The sequence below is a fragment of the Nelumbo lutea genome, chromosome 8 (genome assembly GCF_056320005.1).
Source record: "Nelumbo lutea isolate HS-2025 chromosome 8, American lotus-T2T, whole genome shotgun sequence".
In the NCBI taxonomy this organism is placed as follows: domain Eukaryota; kingdom Viridiplantae; phylum Streptophyta; class Magnoliopsida; order Proteales; family Nelumbonaceae; genus Nelumbo; species Nelumbo lutea.
In genome coordinates this window covers 37,472,519-37,496,633 of record NC_142691.1, presented here as the reverse complement: position 1 = coordinate 37,496,633, position 24,115 = coordinate 37,472,519, and the positions used below count along the sequence as shown (strand labels likewise).

At 38.3% G+C, this 24,115-nt stretch overlaps 1 non-coding gene across 1 annotated transcript; it reads right to left on the bottom strand.

Moving 5' to 3' along the window:
* Positions 1-8,086: 8,086 nt before the first annotated feature.
* Positions 8,087-8,193, bottom strand: LOC148843844 (small nucleolar RNA R71). Its single transcript, XR_016103901.1, has one exon. It is a non-coding gene; the product is annotated as a small nucleolar RNA R71 (small nucleolar RNA).
* Between the last annotated feature and the right edge of the window lie 15,922 nt (positions 8,194-24,115).

Genomic DNA, 24,115 nt, shown 5'->3' with positions numbered 1-24,115 from the left:
AGATTTGCAGTATTGCCTTGGACCTCGGAGATTGATGGGCAAAACTGGAAAGTTACACCCAACCCCTAGACTCGATTATGATACTGCACTAGGTGTCGGATTGGTATAGTGTCGGATTGGGCTATCTTTGATATACCAATCAGTGAGATCCTTAGCTGGGGCCAAAACCTAGGTATGTTGGGACAGTCTAAGAATTCATCTGAGTGGGTGATCATAGTGACAGGATCTGCCCCTTTGTCGGACAAAGGTAATGATCAGGGATGCACTCTCACTAGTGGAAACCAAGACTGCTGGCAGCCAATTTCAATCATTGAGATTTGTTTTGCAAAATATTTTGTATGAGATATAAAAGTATATACATTATGGTTTCGAAAAGGTTTGCAAAAGGTTTTAATTCCCGGGATCCACATAAGCAGTGAGTGCAACACTATTCCTTGTAGCTGAGGGAGAGGTTCTCTCTTGTCGGGCAGTGTAAGATCATTATGGGCTGAGAGGTTGAGTGTAAGACCACTGAGGATATTACCTGATGGGCTAATCTTGTATCTGCCCACAATCCCTAGGTGTTACAAGGTGGCTTGGCCCAGGGACCACTTAGGGTAAGTGTTGGGCCCATAGAGCCCATGAGATGGGTTTTAGGGGGTGCACTGTCCATAACAGTGTATTCGGCCAGGCCTTGTAACAAAGGCTAGGCTGAACCCATGTGGCTGATGTGTAGATCAATGTTTGGGTCCCACACCATACAAGGAAGCCCAACTGGGTAGCATTTTGGAAGGCTAAGTGAATAGATAACCTTAAATGGGCCTTAAGCCCATTCCGAATTAGGTTGATTTAATTAGTCAAATGGGCGAATTCTTAGATGGATCAGCTGATAGGATTGGGCCCAAACCCTATCCACTTAGAGAGTCCAAGATCTAAATAAGATTTAGATCTGGAAACCTCCTAATTAGATTAGGAGATAGCTGATCTGATCTATAGATAAGATAAGGGTTCATCCTTATCACCTAAAGATAAGGCTGATCCAAATATGATTTGGATAAGCAGCTCCTGATAGGATTGGGAGCTGATCTTTTAGGTTAACAAAAGAGGAGGGGGCGGCAGCCTTTAGACATGCAACCCACATTCTTGTCTTCAGAACTGAAATCACAAGAAGAGAGAATCTGCACCCTGCGAATACTCCCTTGCCACTCCAACACTTCGATCTCCAGTTCTTGGGAGAAATCAAGATTTGATCTTGATACCAATCTTTTGGAGAAAATATTGATTGGAGCTGTATTCACATGCCATCCAGTTTATTTTTGCAAAGGGTCAAGTTCTTTTGGAAGAACACTGTTGATTCTACTCCACCCTGCACTATGCCATCTTTAGTGGGAGCATATTTTGGATCCTTCCTTGGGTGTGAACACCTCCATTGGGAGATACTATTTCTCCGTATCAGTTATAATCCCTCTCTACTCCTTTCGGTTCAGATTTGGTTCTGTTTATGGTTCAAGAATGATCCTTGAAAATATGATTTTCTAAATAGGGAATGCGATTCCCACTTGAAGGGAGAGAAAAATTTTTGAAATTCGCCCCCCTTATTCTGCAATCTTTGGACATCCATATGATGGATATCCTATCCCTTCATTTAGATTGTATGTCAAGATTGGTAAAGGATGATCCTTTGGATTTTCTAACTATAGAAGACCTTCCAACTTGTGAACCTTGCCTTTAGGGTAAGTCTGAATCTTTTGAAAAGTTTAAGGAGTTTAGATGAGAAGTCGAAAAATAGTTGGGGAGACACATCAAAACCCTTTGATCAGATCGAGGAGGTGAATATCTCTTCGATGAATTTAGGGACTACCTTAAGGACAATGGGATTGTACCACAGTTGTCTCCTACTACACCACAATTAAATGGTGTATTAGAGAGGAGAAACTAGACTCTATTAGATATGGTCCGATCACTTCTTATACAGTTAGAGCTACCTATATCCTTTTGGGGACATGCATTGGAGACTACTATTTATGTGCTTAACCGAGTTCCAACAAAATCCATTTCTAAGACTCCCTATGAGCTATGGACCGGTAAGAAACCAAGTGTAAGACACTTGAAAATTTGGGGTGTCTAGCACATGTTAAAAGAATAAGTGCAGACAAATTGGAATCCAAGACCAACCATTTCCTATTTATAGGCTACTCCAAGGGTTCTATAGGATACCTCTTCTATGACCCAAGACAGCAAAAAGTGATTTATAGTCGAAATGCCTACTTCTTGGAAGAAGATTATATCTTGAATAATCATTGTTAGAAAATTGTTCTTGATGAGAAGGGCTCATTATTAGTGAGAGATGTTCCACAAGTTCCAGATAATACCCAACTTAGAAGATCTACTCGGTTGTCTAGGCCTCCAGTTCGTTACGGCTATGATCAAGAAAGTTACATGATAGAAGCCATAATCATGTAACTATGTTGGACATAGATTCCTTGAAGTGGGTAGATGCCATAAAAGTCAAGATGGACTCAATGAAAACCAACGGAATTTGAACTCTAGTAGACCCAGTCCCTGGGGTGAAAGCAATTTGTTGCAAATGGATCTATAAGAGGAAGAAGGACCTTGATGGAAAGGTTGAGACCTATAAAGCTCATCTTATAGAGAAAGGGTACACTCAGAAAGAAGGAGTCAATTATGATTAAACCTTTTCTCATGTGACCATGCTTAAATCCATATGAATCCTGCTAGCTATAGTAGCACACTATAATTATGAGATTTGGCATATGGATGTCAAAACCCTGTTCTTGAATGGAGATCTTACTAAAGATATCTATATGCAACAACCACAAGGGTTCATTGCATTTGGTTAGGAACACATGGTGTAGAAACTGAACAGATTCATCTATGGATTAAAGCAAGCTTCCAGAAGTTGGAACATCCAATTTGACTCTACTGTCCAACAGTTTCACTTTGAGCAGAGTCTAGATGAACCCTGTGTTTATAGGAATTCAGTGAGAGATAAGGTTACATTCCTTGTTTTGTGTGTAGGCGACATTCTACTCATTGGGAATGATGTAGGAATGTTGACTACTATGAAGGTATGGCTTTCGTAGCAATTCTCCATAGATCTTGGAAAGGCCCCCTACATCTTGGGATTTCGACTTTATAGAGATAGATTGAAAAGGATAATAGGATTATCCCAATTTAATTACATAGACAATATTGTCAATAGGTACAACATAGAGAATTTCAAGAAGGGATTTGTCCCTTTCAGACACAAAGTCACTCTTTCCAAGGGTATGTCTCCCAAGACTCCTGAGGACATTAAGGGCATGAGAGAGGTTCCCTATGCCTCTGCCGTAGGGACCATCATGTATGCCATGTTGTGCATTCGGCTAGACATTGCTTAGGCTGTGAGTGTAATAAGTAGATACCAATCAAAACCTAGGATAGAAGCACTGGACTGCCATGAAAAACATAATCCAATACCTTTGGGGGACAAAAGAGTGTTGTCTTGTCTTCGATGATAGTTCACTACAGATCGTTGGATATACTAATATCGACTTCCAATCTGACCCAAATGATAGAAAGTATACATCTAATTACATCTTCATGATAGGGTCCTATGCAGTAAGAAAAATAGTCCACGACCCAGGCCAAGCACATTACTGTAAGTGAGGCTTCCTAATGAATGCAGTTGTTCATCCTAGAATTTGAAATCCTACCATATCACCCATTCCACTATTGTGTGACAATAATGGATCTACGAGAGATTGTTGGTAGGGGGCATCTGGATTCAAAAGGTAGCATTAGCAGAGGATATGGTAGACCCATTGGCTAAGCCACTAATACAAAAAGTTTTTAAGAAAGATGTGGATAGTATGGGGTTGAGGCTTATACCAAATTGGAAAGAAGTGCAAGTGGGAGTTGTTAGACAGTGCATGCCCTTAGCTTCAATCAGATTGATGTACAGATGCATTTATTGTAAATGAATAAAAGTACATAACTGATTCATGTTATAATTGGTGTGTTTCTGTGTAATTACCCTTAAACTAGACACTTATGAGACTCATGTTAGTTTAGAATGCTCTCAGTCGTTGGATAGACTTGGGGAAGTTTATCCTGTCAAGGCTGACACTGATGTCCTGCCAAGAAGGTTGGGGCAGCCTGTCTCAACTACTAGGGATGGACCCGAAGCACATGCAGTATGTGTTTGTTCAAAATATTGAACACGGACCAATTTCCAATTATGCTCTGGACCTTGGAGGTTGGTGGGCAAAACTGAATAGTTACATATAACCCCTAGACTCAATTATGGTACTACACTGGGTGTCGGATTGTGCTGTCTTTGATATGTCAATCAGTGAGATCCTTTGGGGGTCAAAACCTTGGTATGTTGAGGTAGTCTGAGAATTCACTCGAGTGGGAGATCATAGTGACAGGATCAGCCGCTTTTTCGGACAAAGTGAATGATTGGAACTGCACCCTCTCTGATGGAAACCAACACTACCGTAACGAGTAGAGAGTGCAACACTGTACCTTGCAGTGTTTGATCATTATGGGTTGAGAGGTTAAGTGTAAGAGACCATTTAGGGTTTGTTATCTAATGGTATATCCTACTTAAGTCCTTTGTCCTTGGGACTTCATAGGATGGCTGGACTCAAGGATCATCCAGTGTAAATGTTGGCCCATTAAGAACCCATGCTGATGATGGATTCAGAAGTTGGTTGTACTTGATAGTGAATTCGGCTAGGCCTTTTCGTAGAGGCTGGGCCAAACCTATATGGGCTTATGTAGGGTCATTGTTGGGGTTCCATGCCATACAAAGTGAACCAAATGGGCTAGCAACTACCTAAGGACGTGAGCCACTTGCTTAATGGGCCTAAAGTCCATGATTAATTAGATTAATTAAGTGGTCACATGACTGACTTAGGCGAATATGGGTTTGGATAAGGTTATGGAGTATCCATTATAATAAGATAAGTCTTATCCACTTAGAGAGTCCAAATCCAAATAATGATTTGGGTTAGGAACCTCCTAATCAGATTAGGAGTGGTGCTCCTTAAGGTTTATAAATAGGGAGGAGGCGAATTACTCAAGATCTCAATCTGCTCTCAGTTCTCTCTCGTTGTTCTTGCTGCCCAAGAAAACCTAATTCGACCTCTACTTCTTGGACTGATATTGATCAGTTCCCTCTCTGATTTTTGCAAGAAAAATACAGAGAAAATTCATCCTCACCTCCCTTGTTCGATCGAAGGTGTTGGATCACCTCCCAAACTACCACTTTGGGAGCTACATTTGTGGAGTTTGTATCAAGTATACTTCGGTGCAAGAACGATCCTACAAAAAATAGTTTTTCTAAAAGTGGGAATATGATTCCCGGAAGGGTAAAAGAAAATTTTTGAAGTTTTGCCTAACCATCTAGCATGGTTCGACCATACATATGATGGATTTCCCCTTCCTTCAGAAGTAAAATCGCCCACCAATGTGTCAACAATAAAGGTCAGGAGTGACAAAGAGGTAAGTAGGTAGACATGTGTAATTATTATTTAGTGGAATTAACATTGTGGACTTAACATTGCAATGGTAATAATGATTTCATTATGGACTTAACATTGTTAATGATTAAAATATAAATCATGATTTTCTCAATTTTAGATATGTACAACAAATGCTTCTATGGTAAGAAATTACTATACTGGTCCAATTAAAACATAGCAATATAAATCATGTTATAACATATGCTATATCATGGTAAGAAATTACTATTGTCACCATCCACTTAAAATATAGCATAACACACCCAACACCAATGTATCCACATAAAAAATATCTTGGATCCAACACCAGTGTATCCAAACACAAAATATCTTCAATCAAAGTAAAGACATAAATATCGCAACACTAAGTAGATACAAGAGGTAACAGTAGCTTTGTAACAAGTCAATAACTAGTCGGAACCCATGTGATGCACGAGGTTTGTTAAGTGATATTGAAGAAGGATCTCTATGATATTCTAAAGTTTTTCCTATTCATACATAAGATTTCTTCTAAGATTACATTCAATTGTGGATTTGACTGGATACCTAAAGATATATATAGCATTGTAGATTATTTAATTTCCATAGTTTTTTTTTTCATGTTAGGAAAACAAAACTCTAGGTTTCTAGGGTATTCTCTTAGCATTCTTTTAAGATTTCTAGGGCTGTTTCTCTTCTCTCATTTCAGTTTTCTAGGACTTCCTCTCAATTCTCTTTTAACATTCACAAACTGATGTTGTTCTCTTTTCATTCCAATCAAAAAGAGGATCTAGGACTATGTTTGCAAGAGTTAAATAATCAAGTAGTTTTAAAGCATTGCTTATATTTTTAAAACTTTTTATATCATGGTATAAACACTTACTATGCTGTCTATGCACAATAACATTCCTTTCTATCTTGGTTCTCTCTCATATAATGTGGGGACCACATCAACATAATTCCTACCTCACTCTTAAACAAATATCCATCTCTACCTATGTTTTCTTTTATATAAGGTGGGGACTACATGCATGCATTGCAAACAAATTAAGTCTTATATGTAGTATCTCATTGTTGTAGTTTGATTTGACCCACTTCATTCTCTCATTTCTATATCTTTATTATTTGTGTAATTTCAGCAAAACACCTTATTTTGTTCTAAAATAAATAAATAAAGGAATGAAGAATTGCATGACTCTCCAAGTCTTAATCATAAAAGAATTTATTGTCTCACTATCCCCTATCAAATCTCTTTCCTAAAAGTCCAATTGTTATTTTAATTCACAAGTAATTTGCACTAATTTAATGATTATCTTTTGATTTCTAAGAACACAAATAATTAAAGCGTAAACAATCGATCAAGGAATGACATCGTTGCAATACAACCTCAACTTTGCCTAGTTCTAATCTGCATTCTTATGCAATTAGGTCCCAATTTTCTCTTAGTTAGCTAATACCAAAATTGTTCATGGTTGTGTCTTGTTTGGTGAAGTAGTTGTTGGGTCCCCACAAGCATTTTGGTTCCCCTAAGTCATTTTGAGTCATGGTTGTGATGTATGATCAGATCAATTATAGTCTTAGAGAATGTTGATCAGAAATTTATTGTTGTTAATGGTTGTAATGATATTTTCAAGGAATAAGAAAGAAAATAGGGAGAGAAAGAAGAGAAGAAAATACCTGGAATCACTCACTAGGTTCCTAGAATCACTCTAGGATATGGTAAGCACTCATTATAATTAGCATAAGCTAAAGAAAACTTAGTAAACTTCATTGATCTTTTGCGTAATGTCCAAATATATTTACATACCCTAAAATCATAATAATCGTAGGAGTCAAATTGTTAAACTCATAATAGTCATAGGAATCAAATAATTAAACTCAATAATCCTATTAGGACTCAAACTAAATTGTCATATTCTATTTTAGTTCAAAGAATACTCAATAACTCTAATCTTAAGGCAATGACTAAAATTTTAAACATAAACAAACTATAAATAGATAATCAAACCTTATTATTAGGCCCTACAAAAATTGTAAAATAGAAAAAATATCCCTGATGTCTAAAAATATAGAAATACATAAAATTTCATAAAATTACAATTTTGACTGTTCAACTCCTACATCATTCTCCCTTAGTTCAAGAAAACTCATCACCATGTTTTGAAGAACTCCAAGATGAAAAGTTGATTCTTGGTGTCCTCTTTGGGCGTGAACACCAATTTTGGGAGATTTTGCTTCTCTGGATCAGGTATAATTCACTCATTGTCTTTTGGTTCAGATCTGGTTCAATTATGGTTCAAGTAGAATCCTTGAATATTGTATTCTAAATTTAGGGAATATGATTCCCAGCTGGAAGAAGGTAGGAAAATTTTTGAAATTCGCCCACCCATTCCGCAACCTTTTTGGCGTCCACACGATGGGATCCTACCATTCTTTCAAATGGAGTTAGTGATGATATTATGCTTAGATTATTTCCATTTTCATTGCGTGATAAAGCTAAAGATTGGATTAACTCACTCCCTGCAGAAAGTATCACCACATGGAATGATCTAACCCAAAAATTTTTGGCTAAGTATTTCCCACCCTTTAAAACAGCAAAACTAATTAATGATATCACTATTTTTGCTCAATTTGAGAGGGAAACTTTGTATGAAGCATGGGAACGATTCAAAGAGATGCTTAGGAAGTGTTCTCACCATGGGATACCAATTTGGCGTCAAATTCACTTTTTATAATGGTATTACCTCCTCTAATCGATCTATTATTGATGCAGCCGCAGGTGGCACAATCATGAGGAAAACTCCAGAGGAAGCCTATGACCTAGTGGAGCAGATGGTGTCGAATAGCTACCAGTGGAGCAATGACCGAACCAATTAGAGGGGAGTACACCACATCGATTCCCTTGCTGCCATATCTGCTCAACTCGCTAATCTGAACAAAAGACTTAATACTTTTAATATTGTAGCAATTAATACATCCTCTAGCATCCCATGTGATTTTTGTGGTCAAATAAGACATACTAATTCTGATTGTCCATTAAGTAGTCATTTTACTTCACATGAGAATGCTAATTTTATCTCTCATACTGGTAAGTCAAATTTCAATCCCTACTTAAACACAAACAACCCAGGGTGGAGGAATCATCCAAACTTTTCATGGAGCAACAATCAGCAAAAGGCACCCATGGGATTCCAACAGCAGCCGACCCCACAATAAAAAAAGAGTAATTTGGAAGAGATGATTTCTAAGTTCATCAATGCTACTGAAGCAAAATTCCAAGAATAGGAAGCACCGATCAAGAACTTAGAAGTTCAAATGGGATAGATTGTAAATCTGTTGTCGGAAAGAAAAGAGGGACAACTACCTAGCAACACAGAGAAGAATCCCATAGAGCAAGTAAACACCATAGCCTTAAGAAGTGGGAAGACAGTTGGCGAAATCCAGAAAGATGATAAGGAGGTTGATGTGGCTGATCTACAAAAGGAGAATGAGGGGAGTACACCTAAACTGAATTTAGATGAGATTAAACTTCCTATCCCCTACCCTAGAAGAGTCTTAAAATCTAATTTAGATAAATAGTTTGAAAAATTTTTAGAAGTGTTTAAAAAGATCTATATTAATCTCTCTCTTCTTGATGTATTGTCACAGATGTCGAAATATGCTAAATTCTTGAAAGAGGTGATGTCAAACACAAGAAAGTGGGAGGATTGTGAGATGGTAAAGCTAAATGAAGAGTGTTCAGCCATTCTTCAAAATAAACTGCCTCCAAAACTTAAGGATCTAGGGAATTTTTCTATACCTTACACTATAGGGAATGCTGAATTTGAGAAAGCTTTATGTGATCTTGGTGCTAGTATAAATTTATGTCCTACTCTATTTTTAAAAGGCTCGGATTGCATGAACTAACATCTACAATTATTACCCTACAATTGGCCGATTGAAGCATTAAATACCCTAGGGGAATAGTGGAAGATGTCTTAGTTAATGTAGGGGAATAGTGGAAGATGTCTTAGTTAATTGTGTTGGATATGAAGGAGGATAGAACGATGCCATTGATTCTAGGAAGACCCTTTCTTTCTACTGGTAATGCTTTAATTGATGTACAAAACGGTCTCCTAACTCTTAGGATCAATGGTGAAGAGATGGTATTTAACGTTTTCCAAACCATGAAGTATCCCAACACAAAAGAACATGAGATATATGCAATTGATTCTATTGATGTTTGGACAGCAGAAATTAACAAATCAAAGTTAGATGACCCCTTCGAAAGTTGTATTATTAATTCTTGTAATAACATGTAGGTCATGGAAGAAGAGGTCAAAGAGGCAATGAATTATTTAGAGGCTGGCTAGGAAGAGTGCAAGCCAAAACAAGGGAGATTTCTATCACTAGATGGGCCAACCTCCACTAAACAATTATTACCTTCCATCAAAGCACCTCCAGCTTTGGAACTTAAACCCTTACCTTCTCATTTAGAATATATATTTTTGGGAGAAAATTCCACCTTACCCATGATTATCTCTGCTGATTTGACAGGTCTCCGAGAGGAAAAACTGGTGAGAGTGCTCAAACAACACATATTGGCCATCGGATGGAGCATTGCCGATTTGAAAGGGATTAACCCTTTGGTATGCATGCACAAGATTTTGATGGAGGAAGGCTGCAATCCCAAGGCACAACCACAAAGGAGGCTGAATCCTAAAATGCAACAAGTAGTGAAGATAGAAATTCTGAAATGGCTAGAAGTAGGTATTATCTATCCAATTTCTGATTCACCATGGGTAAGTCTTGTTCAAGTTGTACCAAAGAAAGGGGGTACTATTGTAATTCTCAATGAAAGTAATGAATTAACTCCCACAAGAACAGTAACTGGCTGGAGGGTATGTATAGACTATCGAAAGTTGAATGAGGCTACTAGGAAAGATCACTTCCCTCTGCCATTTATTGATCAAATGATAGAGAAACTGGCAGGACATGAATATTATTGCTTTTTAGATGGCTACTTTGGATATCTTCAAGTACCCATTGCACTTGAAGATCAGGAGAAGACCACTTTTACCTGCCCGTATGAAACTTTTGCATTTAGGAGGATGCCATTTGGACTATGCAACACATCAGCCACTTTCTAGCGTTGTATGATGTCCTTATTTGATGATTTTATCAATGACTTCTTGGAAATCTTCATGGAAAATTTCTCCATTTATGGATCATCATTCGATGAATGTTTGCATAATTTAGAAAAGGTACTCCAAAGGTATGAGGAATCTAACTTTGTTTTAAACTAGGAAAAATAACATTCTATGGTTAAGGAGGGAATCATTCTAGGGCATAAGGTGTCCTCTAGGGGCATCGAAGTTGATAAAGCTAAAATAGAACTGATTGAAAAGTTGCCTCCACCTCAATCATTAAAAGATGTTAGGGGTTTTCTTGGGCATGCTGGTTTCTATAGGTGATTCATCAAAGATTTCTCTAAAATTGCCAAGCCCCTAACAAATCTGCTAGTTAAAGATGTACCTTTCGAATTCAATGATGATTGTTTGCATGCATTCAATACTCTTAAGGAGAAGTTAGTTCAAGCATTGATTGTATCAGCTCCTGTATGGAAACTACCCTTAGAAATTATGTGTGATGCAAGTAATGATACTTTGGGCACAGTTTTAGGGCAAAGAAGAGATAATAAATTTCATACAATTTACTATGCAAGTAGGACCATGAATGAAGCACAGAAAAATTATTCTACTACCGAAAAGGAACTACTTGCAGTAGCGTTTGCTATTGAGAAATTCAGATATTATTTGCTCTTATCTATCTAAAGTCATCGTATTCACTGACTATGTTGCCTTAAGACATCTACTTGCTAAAAAAGATGTAAAACCTAGGCTGCTACGATGGATCCTACTTTTGCAAGAATTTAACCTAGAGATCAAGGATAAGAAGGGTAGTGAAAATATAGTAGCTGATCATCTATCAAGGTTGAATGAAAATTATGTTGAAAATATTAATAATTCAGCACTACATGATGAATTCCCAGATGAGCAACTGTATGCAATTAACAAAAATAATGAGCCTTGGTTTGCTGATTTGGCTAATTTTTTGGCAGGGAATGTGATGCCATTGCACTTGACATATCAGCAGAGAAAGAAATTTTTCTCTGATGTAAAGCATTATCTACAGGATGAACCTTTCCTATACAAAATTTACAGGGACGGTTTGATAAGGAGATGTATTCCTAAAGAGGAAGTGCTAAGTGTTATAAAATTCTTCCATGACAAAGAAGCAAGAGGTCACCATGGAGCATCAAGAACCGCTTCAAAGATTCTCCAAAGCGGTTTTTATTGTCCATCACTCTTCAAGGATGTCTACACATATGTAAGTGCTTGCGATCATTGCCAAAGGACAGGTAATATCCCCCGACGGAACGAGATGCCCTTGAACAACATTCTTGTTTGCGAAATATTTGATGTATTGGGTATCAATTTTATGGGACCCTTTCCAAAATCTGTTAATAACTCTTATATACTTGTGGTTGTAGATTATGTGAGCAAATGGGTGGAAGCATGTGCATACCCTACTAATGATGCTCGGGTTGTCATTAAATTTATAAAAAGATTCATACTCACCCATTTTGGGACATCTTGAGCCATTATAAGTGATGGGGGGAAGCACTTCTGCAATAAACAATTTGAACAATTGTTGAACAAATATGGTGTTACACATAGAATTGCAACCCCTTACCACCCTCAAAGTAGCAGTCAAGTAGAAGTCTCTAATAGGGAATTAAAGCGGATTTTAGAAAAGACAGTCACCACATCCAGGAGAGATTGGTCCTTGAAATTAGATGATGCACTTTGGGCTTACTGTACTGCATTCAAAACCCCAATTGGCATGTCCCCTTACCAATTAGTTTTCAGTAAGGTGTGCCATCTACTCGTTGAGTTGGAACATAAAGCTTATTGGGCTACCAAATTTTTAAATTTTGATTTGACCAATGCAGGTAATGCAAGGAAACTTCAGCTCAACGTGTTAGAAGAATGAAGGAATCAAGCTTATGAGAATGCCCGCACTTACAAACAAAAAACCAAGGCATGGCATGACTCTCAAATTGTAGGGAAGGAGTTCAAGGAAGGAGACAAGGTGCTACTCTTTAGTTCTTGCCTGAAGCTATTTCCTGGGAAGTTGAAAACTAGGTGGAGTGGACCCTTTGTAGTGGCTAAGGTATTTCCTTATGGAGCAATTGAACTGCATAATGATGATGGGAGTACATTCAAGGTAAATAGTCAGCGTTTGAAGCAGTATATTGAAGGAGAACAATCCATTCACCATGAATCCATTCTCCCCTTGAAACATCTATAAAAGAAAGGAGAAAGTCAAGCTCATGACTTAAAAGGGGCGCTTATGGGAGGCAACCCATCGAGTTCAGTTTTTGTTTGTTTTGTTCAGTTATCATTTTTTGTTTGTTATTTATGAGTGTACTTTTTTTAATCGTATCTCACATCTGCAGGATCTCAACAGGGCACTCAGGGAAGTACCCTTAAATCTTTCTCTCCTTTTACGCATATTCCTATACATTGAGGACAATGTATACTTTAAGTGTGGGGGGGATTAAGGGATTTGATAATTTTTTTGGCATGCTTCAATCATAAATTTTTAACCTTTCCTTTTGAAATTTCTGTTCCCTAGAGACTTGTTTTTGAATAATTTCAAACTATCATGAATCATGTGCTTAGGTGGAATAGACAGGAAAGGATGCAAACAAGACTAGCTAAAGTTTTTGGCTATAGAAGGCATCTCATTGCATCCTTTATTTGATTATTCTAGAACTTGCTTTGCTAGACATGTTGTTGAGACCACGATAATGAGTTCATGGATTGGGTTGACAATGGTGATGATAAACAAAAAAAAAAAAAAGAGAACTAGTGTGAGATGGAGCATAAAATGCACTCACACCGAGAGAAAAAGAGCTAGTGTGAGATGGAGCATAAAATGTACTCACACTGAAAGAAAAAGAAAAGGGTGAGATGGAGCATAAAATGCACTCACCCCTAGAACTACAAGCCCCGTTTCACCTTTTGATGCATTGAACTCATGATAAGTGGTGGAGATGTGATGCATAAGTAAGATAACATTCCTTGTTTTTTAAGGGCAGTTAGCAGTTTGAATCTGTTAAAGCAATGAATGCTTACTTTAGTCCTAAAATGTTCATGCGATGAAATGCTTGCTCCCCTTGATTGTTAATTCGACTTGGGAGCATGAGGATTGGTGTTTAGAGATTATTCTTTGACAAGTTAAAGAGGAAAAAGAAGTGGACGAATGGAAGGATCATTCAACCTAGATCAAGGCATGCGAGAGGACAAATACCTTATTGAGATTTATACAAAATAAAGAAAAAAAAGAAAAAAAATTCAACTTGTTCCTGTTTTAATTTTGTTTTGAATTTTGTCTTGCCTGAGGACGGGCAAGGTTTAAGTGTGGGGGGGGGGTTTGATGAGAGTAGAATTTATCACATCTTTATCCCCAAATATTTTGTCTTGCATACTTAATTAGTACTTAATTGGACTCATATTTCTTGTATTTCGGTTTAGGGCATGAAAGAAGGCATAAGGAGCAAAGAAAGGCAAATCGGATGATTTTTTACAGTTTCGGCACCGTTCAGTAATCTGGGCCTAACTCGTGTATCCAAACTCCAATTTTGCTGATTCAAGACTCACTAGATAAATAAGATAAAAATCCACAACTTTCATGTTTTGGGCTTTCACAGATTCAGCCTACATCAAAGTCGAATCCGGCCCCAAAGTCAGGCAAATTCGTAGGAAGGCCCAATCCGCAGCTTAAACCCAACATGCAGAAAAGCCTGGCAACAGCCCAATTCGCAGAGGAGGTCTAATACAAATCCAAGAACAAGAAACTGAAAAGAGTCTTATCAGATCTAAATTTATGATGTAATCCCATAAAGATAAAGAGATTGAGTTCATTAGATAAAGAGATAAGAGTAGGACTAGACTAGGACTTTCTATTTTTGAAAGATTAACTTCAAGAAAGAGTAGGAGTACACCCCCTCCCCTTAAGCTATATAAAGGGGTAGGGGGTGGGCTAGAGAGGCATCAAGAAGCAGATGACCAACCAATCTATCAAGCAAAAAGACTGCAAGAAGGAGGTGGCGGGAAGAAGAAGAGGAGATCTCAGCTCCATGGGCAAATTCATGAGTTCTTTCTTTCCTCTTGTTTACTTTATTTCCTTTGTTATGAACTGATTTGTTTATAGCTAGGGCTGTGGAAAGCCTAACCATGATAATGAATATATTTTTATCATTATGATTTATCCAAGATCGTGATTTCCATATAGTCTATGAGTTATTTGCTTAATGCGATTAGGAGTGGCCATCTCTTAATTGATTAGGTTTATATGAATGAATCGGGAGAGGAATTTATATATTCAACCACATAATTCATGGTGTGAATTCAATGGTATATAAGTATATATACACATGATTCATCTGATTATCTGAGTTTTTCTAGCACTTAATGCAATTCTATCATTGAGAACTCTAGTCGAGGGATCGATGGGTTACTTGATAGAAGTAGGTTTAATATATCTTGAAAAAAATATTAAATAAAATTGGGAAAAACTTCAGCTTATGGGAATGACAAATGATCTTGGTTAATCTCATCCATTAATAATCATTGGAATGGTTAGGTAGACCAATAGTCCTGGCGATTTCATTTAATCACTACATATTCGGTTATTGATTGCCCTTGCTTTTATTTTCTTTTTCTTCTTACTGTTGGATCTGAATTTTGATTGTCCAAATAATCAAGGAAGGTTGTAGTTCTAATACTTATATTGTTAAATCCTTGTGGGAATGATTTTTTTATACTACTTGATAACTAGCGCACTTGCTAGGGTTATAATTATAGCTATCACCTTTCAGACACAGAGTCGCTCCCTCCAAGGGTATGTCTCCCAAGACTCCCGAAGAGATTGATGGCATGAAAGAGATTCCCTATGCCTCAGCCATAGGGAGCATCATGTATGCCATGCTATGCATTCGTCCTGACATTTCTCAAGCAATGAGTGTGATAAACAGATACCAATCTAACCAAGGGAAAGAGCACTAGGCTGCTATAAAAAACATAATAAAATACCTTCAAAGGACAAAAGAGTTTTGTCTGGTATTCGATGGTAGTTCACTATAGATCTAGGGGTATACTAATGCCAATTTCCAATTAGATCCAGATGATAGAAAGTCTACATCAGGTTATATATTCACAATATGATCGTGTGCTATTAGCTGGAAAAGCAACAAATAAGGGTCCACTGTAGATTCCACAACCGAGGCCGAGTACATTACCGCAAGTGAAGCTGCCAAGGAAGCCATTTGGATGAAGAAGTTCATTCAAGAATTAGGAATAGTTCCATCCAGCACATCACCCATTCCATTGTGCAGTGACAACACTGGAGCCATTGCTCAAGCTAAGAAGCCACAAGCCCATTTGAAGTTGAAGCACATTGAGAGGAAGTACCATGTACTGTAGGAGATAGTTGGAAGAGGGGACGTCCTGATTCAGAAAGTAGCATCAGCGGAAAATGTAGTAGACCCATTAACTAAGCCACTAACATAGAAAGTGTTTGAGAAACATGTGGAAAGTATGGGACTTTGGCTTATACCCAATTGGACCTAAGTGCAAGTGGGAGCTGTTAGATAGTTATGCCCTTAGCTCCAATCAGATTGATGTATCTTTTGACATTTATTGTAAATGAATAAAGTACATAATTGATTCATGTCATTTCGGTGTGTTTCTATGTAATACCCTTAAATTAGACACTTATGAGACTTGTGTTAGTTTAGAATCTTCAAAACCATTGGATAGATTTTTGGGGATTTATCCTACCAAGGCTGACACTTATGTGCTGCCAAGTTGGTTGGGGTGGCTTGTCTTAGCTGCCAAGGTGAGACTTGAAGTACATGTAGTGTGGGTTTTCTTGAAACCTTGAACCGAGCAAAAATTCTAGTATTTCCTAGGACCTTGGAGATAGATGAGCAAAACCAGAATGTTACATCTAACCCCTAGACTCGATTATGATAGTGACAGAATCAGCCCCTTTGTCAGACAAAGTGAATGATCGGGAAAATGCACTCTCTCTGATGGAAAACTAAAATGTCGGCAATGGATTTCAAATGTCTTTGAAATTTGGTTTTGCAAAATATATTTATATAGAGGTATAGATATATATTATGGTTTCAAAAATGTTTGCAAAAAGGTTTAAATTCCCGGTATCCATGTGAGCAGAAAGTGCAGCATTGTACCTTGCAGCTGAGGGAGAGGTCCTCTCTTATGAGGCAATGTTTGACCATTAAGGGTTGAGAGGTTACGTATAAGACCATTGAGGGTTATACCTAATGGGATAATCTTGCATCTGTCCATAGTCCTTGGGCCTTCATAAGATGGCAGGACCTGAGTACCATTTAGTATAAATGTTGGGCCCATTAAGAGCCCATAGTGATGGACTTAGTGGTTCAATGTATTTGTTAGATAGTGTATGCCCTTAGCTCTAATTAGAATGATGTACATTATGACATTTAATGTAAATGAATTAAGTACATATTTGATTCGTGTTATTGTGGTGTGTTTCTGTGTAATACCCTTAAACTGGACACACATATGAGACTCGTATTAGTTTAGAATCTTCATAGCTGTTGGATAGATCTGGGGAGATTTATCCTACCAAGGCTGACACTGATGTGCCGCTAAGTTGGTTGGGGTGGCTTGTCTCAGCTACCAGGGTGAGACCTGAGGTACAGGCAGTGTGGATTTTCTTTAGACCCTGAACCGGACCAGAATTCCGGTAATGCCCTGGACCTTGAAGATAGATGGGCAAAACTGGAATGTTACACCTGACCCCTAGACTCGATTATGATACTGCACTAGGTGTCAGATTGGGTTGTCTTTGATATGCCAATTAGTGATATCCTTAGAGGGGGTCAAAACCTGGGTATGTTGGGACAGTCTGAGAATTCATCTGAGTGGGTGATCATAGTGACAGAATCAACCCCTTTGTCGAACAAAGTGAATGATCGGGGATGCACTCTCTCTGATGGAAACCAAAACTGCTGGTAGTTGATTTCAACCATTGAAATTTGTTTTGCAAAATATATTTATATAGAGATATACATATATTAATATATATATATATATATATATATATATATATATTATGGTTTCAAAATGTTTGCAAAAGGTTTTAATTCCTAGGATCCATGTGAGTAGAGAGTGCCGCATTGTACCTTGCAGTCGAGGGAAAGGTCCTCTCTTGTCGAGCAGTGTTTGATCATTATGGGTTGAGAGGTCAAGTGTAAGACCATTGAGGGTAATACCTGATGAGCTAATCTTGCATCCGCCCACAGTCCTTGGGTTTTTATAAGGTGGCTTGACCCAAGGACCATTTAGTTTAAATGTTATGCCCATTCAAAACCCATGGGGATGGACTCAGGGGTTCATTGTCTCCTATAATGAATTTGATCAAGCCTTGTAACAGAGGCTGGGCTGAACCCATGTGGCTAATGTGTAGATCAATGTTTGGGTTCAATGCCATACAAGGATAACCAACTGGGCAGCAGTTAGGAGCCTAAGTGAGCAGATAGACTTATTGGGCCTAAAGCCCAATTCGAACTGGCTTAATGAGATTAGTTAAAAGGGGGCAATTCTGAGATTTAGATCAGAAGATAGGATAAGGGATTGTCCTTATCCTCTCAAAGAGTCCAGATCCAAATAAAGATTTGGATCAAGAAACTCCTAATTAGATTAGGAGGGTTGATTTGTATCTATAGATAAGATAAGGGATTATCCTTATCTCTTAAAGGGAGTCCAGATCTAAATACATGATTTGGATTAGGAAACTCCTAATGGGATTAGGAGAACCTCTCTTTAAGGCTATAAATAGGAGAGAAAGGAGAACCCTCAACATACAACAAAAATCATCAAATAGATTGTTGATTTCTAGAGAGATACAACATAACTTGATTGCATTGTCTCCTTCTCTCCTGCTCTTGCCGCCATACTAGTTCGATCTCCACTAGTGGGAGTGATCAAGAAGAGTTCTTGATATTACCTTTTCGTAGAAAAGTTAATCTAAAGTCGTGCTCACTAGCCCTCCATTAGACTTTTGCTGAAGAATTTGGTTCTTGCTAAAGAACCATCCTGTTGATTCTGCTTCATCTTGCACCATGTCATATTCGGTGGAAGTAGTCTTTGGATCTTTCGTTGGGAATGAATACCTTCATTGGAGGTTATTACTACTTCGTATCAGGTATATCCCTCTACTCCCTTTTGGTTTCAAATCTGGTCTGGTTTTGGTTGAAGATTGATCCTTTAAAATGCTGTTTTCTAAAATAGGGAATGTGATTCCCACAATGGGACAGAGATAAATTTTTAAAATTTCACCCAACCTTCCTGCAGGGTTCGAACATCCATATGATGGATCTCTCATCCCTTCAGTATTCAGTAGTGAATTCGGCCAGACCTTGTAACAGAGGATATGCTGAAACCATGTGGCTGATGTGTAGATCAATGTTATGTTCCCACGCCATACGAAGAGAGCCAAGCTAGCCAGCATTAAAAGGAAGTGTGGTTGAAAGATTAATGGGCCTAAAGCCCATTTCAAACTGGGCTAATTGGGTTAATTAAATAGGGGCGGATTTGGGTTTGGATCAGCAAATAAGGATAAGAGGATAACTCTTACCAACTCAAGAGTCTAGATCCAAATAAAGATTTGGATAAGGGAACTCCTAGTTTGAATGGGAATAAGCTGATCTTAAACTAAAGATAAGATAAGGGATTATCCTTATCACTTAAAGAGTTCATATCCAAATAAAGATTTGGATCAAGAGACTCCTAATCACATTAGGAGGTTGTCTCTTTAAGGCTATAAATAGAGAACAGGGTGGATCTAAAAAAGACACAGAGACACAACCCAAAAGACAACTCAGTTTGACTGTTTTTGCCTTCAGTTCTTTTTCTCCCTACTCTTGCTGCCCTACCCTGTTCGATCTTCATTTCTTGGAACTGATCAAGATTGGATCCTGATATTGTTTCTTGGTAGAAGAAACAATTCTGAAGTTGTTCTCACTACCCCATACGATTCTTGCTGAAGAATCACAAGTTCTTGGTGAAGAACTACCTGTTGATCTTGCCTCATCCTAAGTTGTGTCATTTTCAGTGGAGGGAGGATTTGGTACACTCTTTGGGTGTGAACACCTATGTTGGGAGGAGCATTTTTGCATGGAGTCTGTATTAGGTATATCCCTCCCTAATCTTGGTTTCAGATTTGGTCCGGTTTGGTTACAAGAATGAACCTTGAAAATGCAGTTTTCTAAATTGGGAATACGATTCCCAGATGGAAGTAAAGAAAATTTTGAAATTTTGCCCAATCTTCCTATCAGGGTTCGGCCATCCATATGATGGATCTCCCATCCCTTCATGCTCCATAAGAGATTATAAGAGTGAAGGGGACAGACCAATCTAAGACAGCTTCATATTTTGTAGTTTCTACTTCTCTCTACACCCTTTTGTCTCTCAGTTTTATCCCAGTTCAACATCAGCTATCTGAGACTGATATAGGTCATTTTTTCCTCTGGTTTTTGCAAGAAAAATTTAGAGGATATCAAGCTCACCTTCCCTAGTTCGATCCAAGCAGTTGCGCTACAATTTTGCTAAAATCTGTTATTGAATCAACTTCACCTATACATTGCGCTATCTTCACTAGAGGCTGGTTTTATGACTAATTTGGGCATGAACGTCCACCTTGGGATCAACGTTTGTGGTATCCATACCAGATACACATCTCCCTCTTTGTTTGGCTTCAAATCCGGTATAGCTTAGTGTAAGATTGATACAAAAAAATGCAGTTTTCAAAACATAAGGAATTTGATTCCCAAAAGGATAAGGAATTTCTTGAAGTTTCACCCGACAATCTAGCATTGTTTCGCCATCCATATGATGGATCCTATCCTTTCCAACAAATAGAAATCCTTCAAAATCAGAATTGGAATGGTCTGTTTAATTCATAGTTAGAATTGAAATAGAAATCCATTGGATTCAGAATCGGAATGGTTTATTGACGTAATCTGTTTAGTTTGCAGATGGAATCAGAATCAGAATTGGAATGGAAATCCTTGGGAATTGGAATCAGAATTGTCTATTGACAATCTGTTTGGTTCAGACACGAATGAGAATGGGAATAGGAATAAAAAGAATGAAGTTCCATTCCCAAGGAAGGTATAGGGAATGCCCATTGCCTCAAATTGGAGAATTTTAAGGGATGGGCCATCCATCTTATGGATGAGCAAAAACTGTAGGAAGGTTGATTGAAATTTAAAAAATTTCTTTCTCTCCCATCTAGGAATCCTATTCCCTAATTTAGAAAACTGCATTTTCAAGGTTCATTCTAGAATTAAAATTGGATCAGATCTAAAACCAAAAGGGAAGGGATATAATACGAAGTAACAGTAACTCCCAATGTATGTATTCACACCCAAGAAGAAGACCAAAACCCACATCCACTGAAGATGACATAGTGTATGGTGAAGTAGGATCAGTAGGATGGTTCTTCAGAAAGAACATGAATTCTTCAGTAAGAATCGAACAAGGGATGGTGAGCACAACTTTAGATTGTATCTTCTAGCAAGAAACAATATCAAGAACCTTTCTTGATCAGTTTCATAGGTGGAAATCAAACTGGGTAGGGGTGGCAAGAATTGGGGAGAATTCTATAGGTTGTTGAGTGTGTGTAAATTGAAGAATTCGCCCCCTATTTATAGCCTTCTTTGGATCAGCCTCCTAATCCAATTAGGAGAGAGTTTCTCGATCCAAATCTGATATTTAGATCTGGATTCTTAAATGGATAAGACTTATCTTATCCTTCAGCTAATCCTAATCAGGTTATAAATAAGATTTCTTCCCCCCTTTTAATTAACTAACTTAAGCCCAGTTCAAAATGGGCTTTAGGCCCATTAAGTCACATATTTCACTTACCCTATAATCTGCTATCTAACTTAGCTCTCTTTGTATGGCGTGGGACCCTAACATCGATCTACACATCAGCCGCATGGGTTCAGCCCAGCCTCTATTACAAGGCCTGGCCAAATTCACTGTAGGACACAATGAACCCCGGAGTCCATCACCATGGGCTCTTAATGGGCCCAACATTTACACTATATGATCCTTAGGTCCAATGACCTTAAGAAAATCTAAAGACTGTGGGCAAATGCAAGATTAGCCCATCAGGTATTACCCTCAATGGTCTTACACTTAACCTCTCAGCCCTTAATGATCATACACTACCCGACAAGAGAGGACCTCTCTCTCGGTTGCAAGGTACAATGCTGCACTCACTACTCATATGGATCCCAAGAATTAAAACCCTTTTGTAAACAATTTGAAATCATAATATATAAGTCTATCTCTAGAAAAATATATTTTGCAAAACCAAATTTCAGACACATTTGAAATCCATTGTCAGTAGTTTAGGTTTTCATCAGAGAGAATACATTCCCCAATCATTCACTTTTTTTGACAAAGGGGCTGATCCTGTCACTATGGTCACCCACTTAGATGAATTCTCGAATTGTCCCAACATACCCAAGTTTTGACCCCCTCTAAGGATCTCACTAATTGGCATATCAAAGATAGCCCAATCCGACACATAGTACAATACCATAATCGAGTCTAGAGGTCTGGTGTAACATTCTAGTTTTGCCAATCTATCTCCAAGGTCCAGGGCAATACTGAAATTTGGTCTGGTTGAGGGTTTCAAGAAAACCCACATTACATGTACCTCAAGTCTCACCCTGGCAGCTAAGACAAGCCACCCCAACCAACTTGGTGACACATTAGTGTCAGCCTTGTCAGGATAAATCTCCCTAGATCTATCCAATGGCTGTGAAGATTCTAAACTAACATGAGTCTCACAAGTGTCTAGTTTAAGGGTATTATGTAGAAATACACCAAATCACATGAATCAATTATGCAGTTTTATTCATTTATAATAAATATTATCAAGTACAACAATCTGATTGGAGCTAGAGGCATACACTATCTAACAGCTCCCACTTGCACTTAGGTCTAATCGGGTACAAGCCAGAGTCCCATCCCTTCCACGCGTTTCTCAAACACTTTTTGTATTAGTGGCTTAATTCAATGGGTCTGCCATATTCTCCGCTGATGCCACTTTTTAACATCAATCTCCCGTAGACCTAATGTTGTCACACAACAGTGGAATGAGTGATGTGCTGAATTCCAAATTCTAGAATGAACACCTTCATTCATTAGGCAGCATCACTTATGGCAATGTGCTCGGCTTGGGTTGTGGAATCTATCATTCTTACTACACAGGAATCCATCATGAAGATGTAAGCAGATGTAGACATTCTACCACCTAGATCTGACTGGCAATTGGTATCAATATACCCTAGGATCCATAGTGAACTACCATTGAATACTAGACAAAACTCCTTTTGTCCTTCAAAGGTATTTTAGAAAGTTTTTCGCAGTGGTCTAGTGCTCCTGCCCTGGGTTAGATTGGTGCCTACTTACCACACTTACTAAGCAATGTCAGCATGAGTGCACAGCATGGCATACACGATGCTCCCTATGGCTGAGGCATAGGGAATTTCTTTGATGCCCTCTATCTCTTCAGGAATATTGGGAGACATACCCTTGGAGAGAGTGACTTCGTGCCAGAAAGGAACATTTCCTTTCTTGGAGTTCTCCATACTGTATCTTTTGACACTCTTGTTAACGTAAGTAGACTGGGATAATCCTATTATCCTCTTCGATCTATCTCTATAGAGTCGAAGTCCCAAGATGTAGGTGGCTTCTCTAAGATCTTTCATGTAGAATTGTTGCGAAAGCCACATTTTTACCGTAGTTAACATTCCAACATCATTCCCAATGAGTAGAATGTCATCTACATACAGGACCAAGAACATGACCTTATCTCCACTGGACTTCCTATAAACACAAGGTTCATCCAGATTCTGCTCAAAGTCAAACTGTTTGATTGTAGAGTCAAATTAGATGTTCCAGCTCCTAGAAGCTTGCTTAAGTCCATATATGGATCGATTAAGTTTACATACCATGTGTTCTTGACCTACAGCTATGAAACCTTATGGTTGCTGCATATAGATATCTTCGGTAAGATCTCCAATCAGGAACACGGTTTTGACATCCATTTGCCAAATCTCATAGTCATGGTATGCTGCTACAACTAGCCATGGGCGAAAAGGTTTTCTCATAGTTGATTCCCTCTTTCTGAGTGTACGTTTTGGCCACAAGATGAGCCTTGTAGGTCTCAACCTTACCACCGAAGCCCTTCTTCCTCTTATAGATCCATTTGCAACCAATTGCTTTTACCCCTGGGGACGGATCTCCATTGAGTTCATCTTAGCTCTCATGGCATCTACACACTTCAAGGAATCTATGTCCAACATAGCTTTCGTGTAAGTCACGGGCTCCTCCTCACTAATCGTGCTTCCACCAAGTAACTTTCTTGGTCATAGCCGTAACAAACTAGAGGCCTGAAAACCCAAGTAGATCTTCTAGGTTGGTTATTTTTTGGAGCTAGTGGGATAT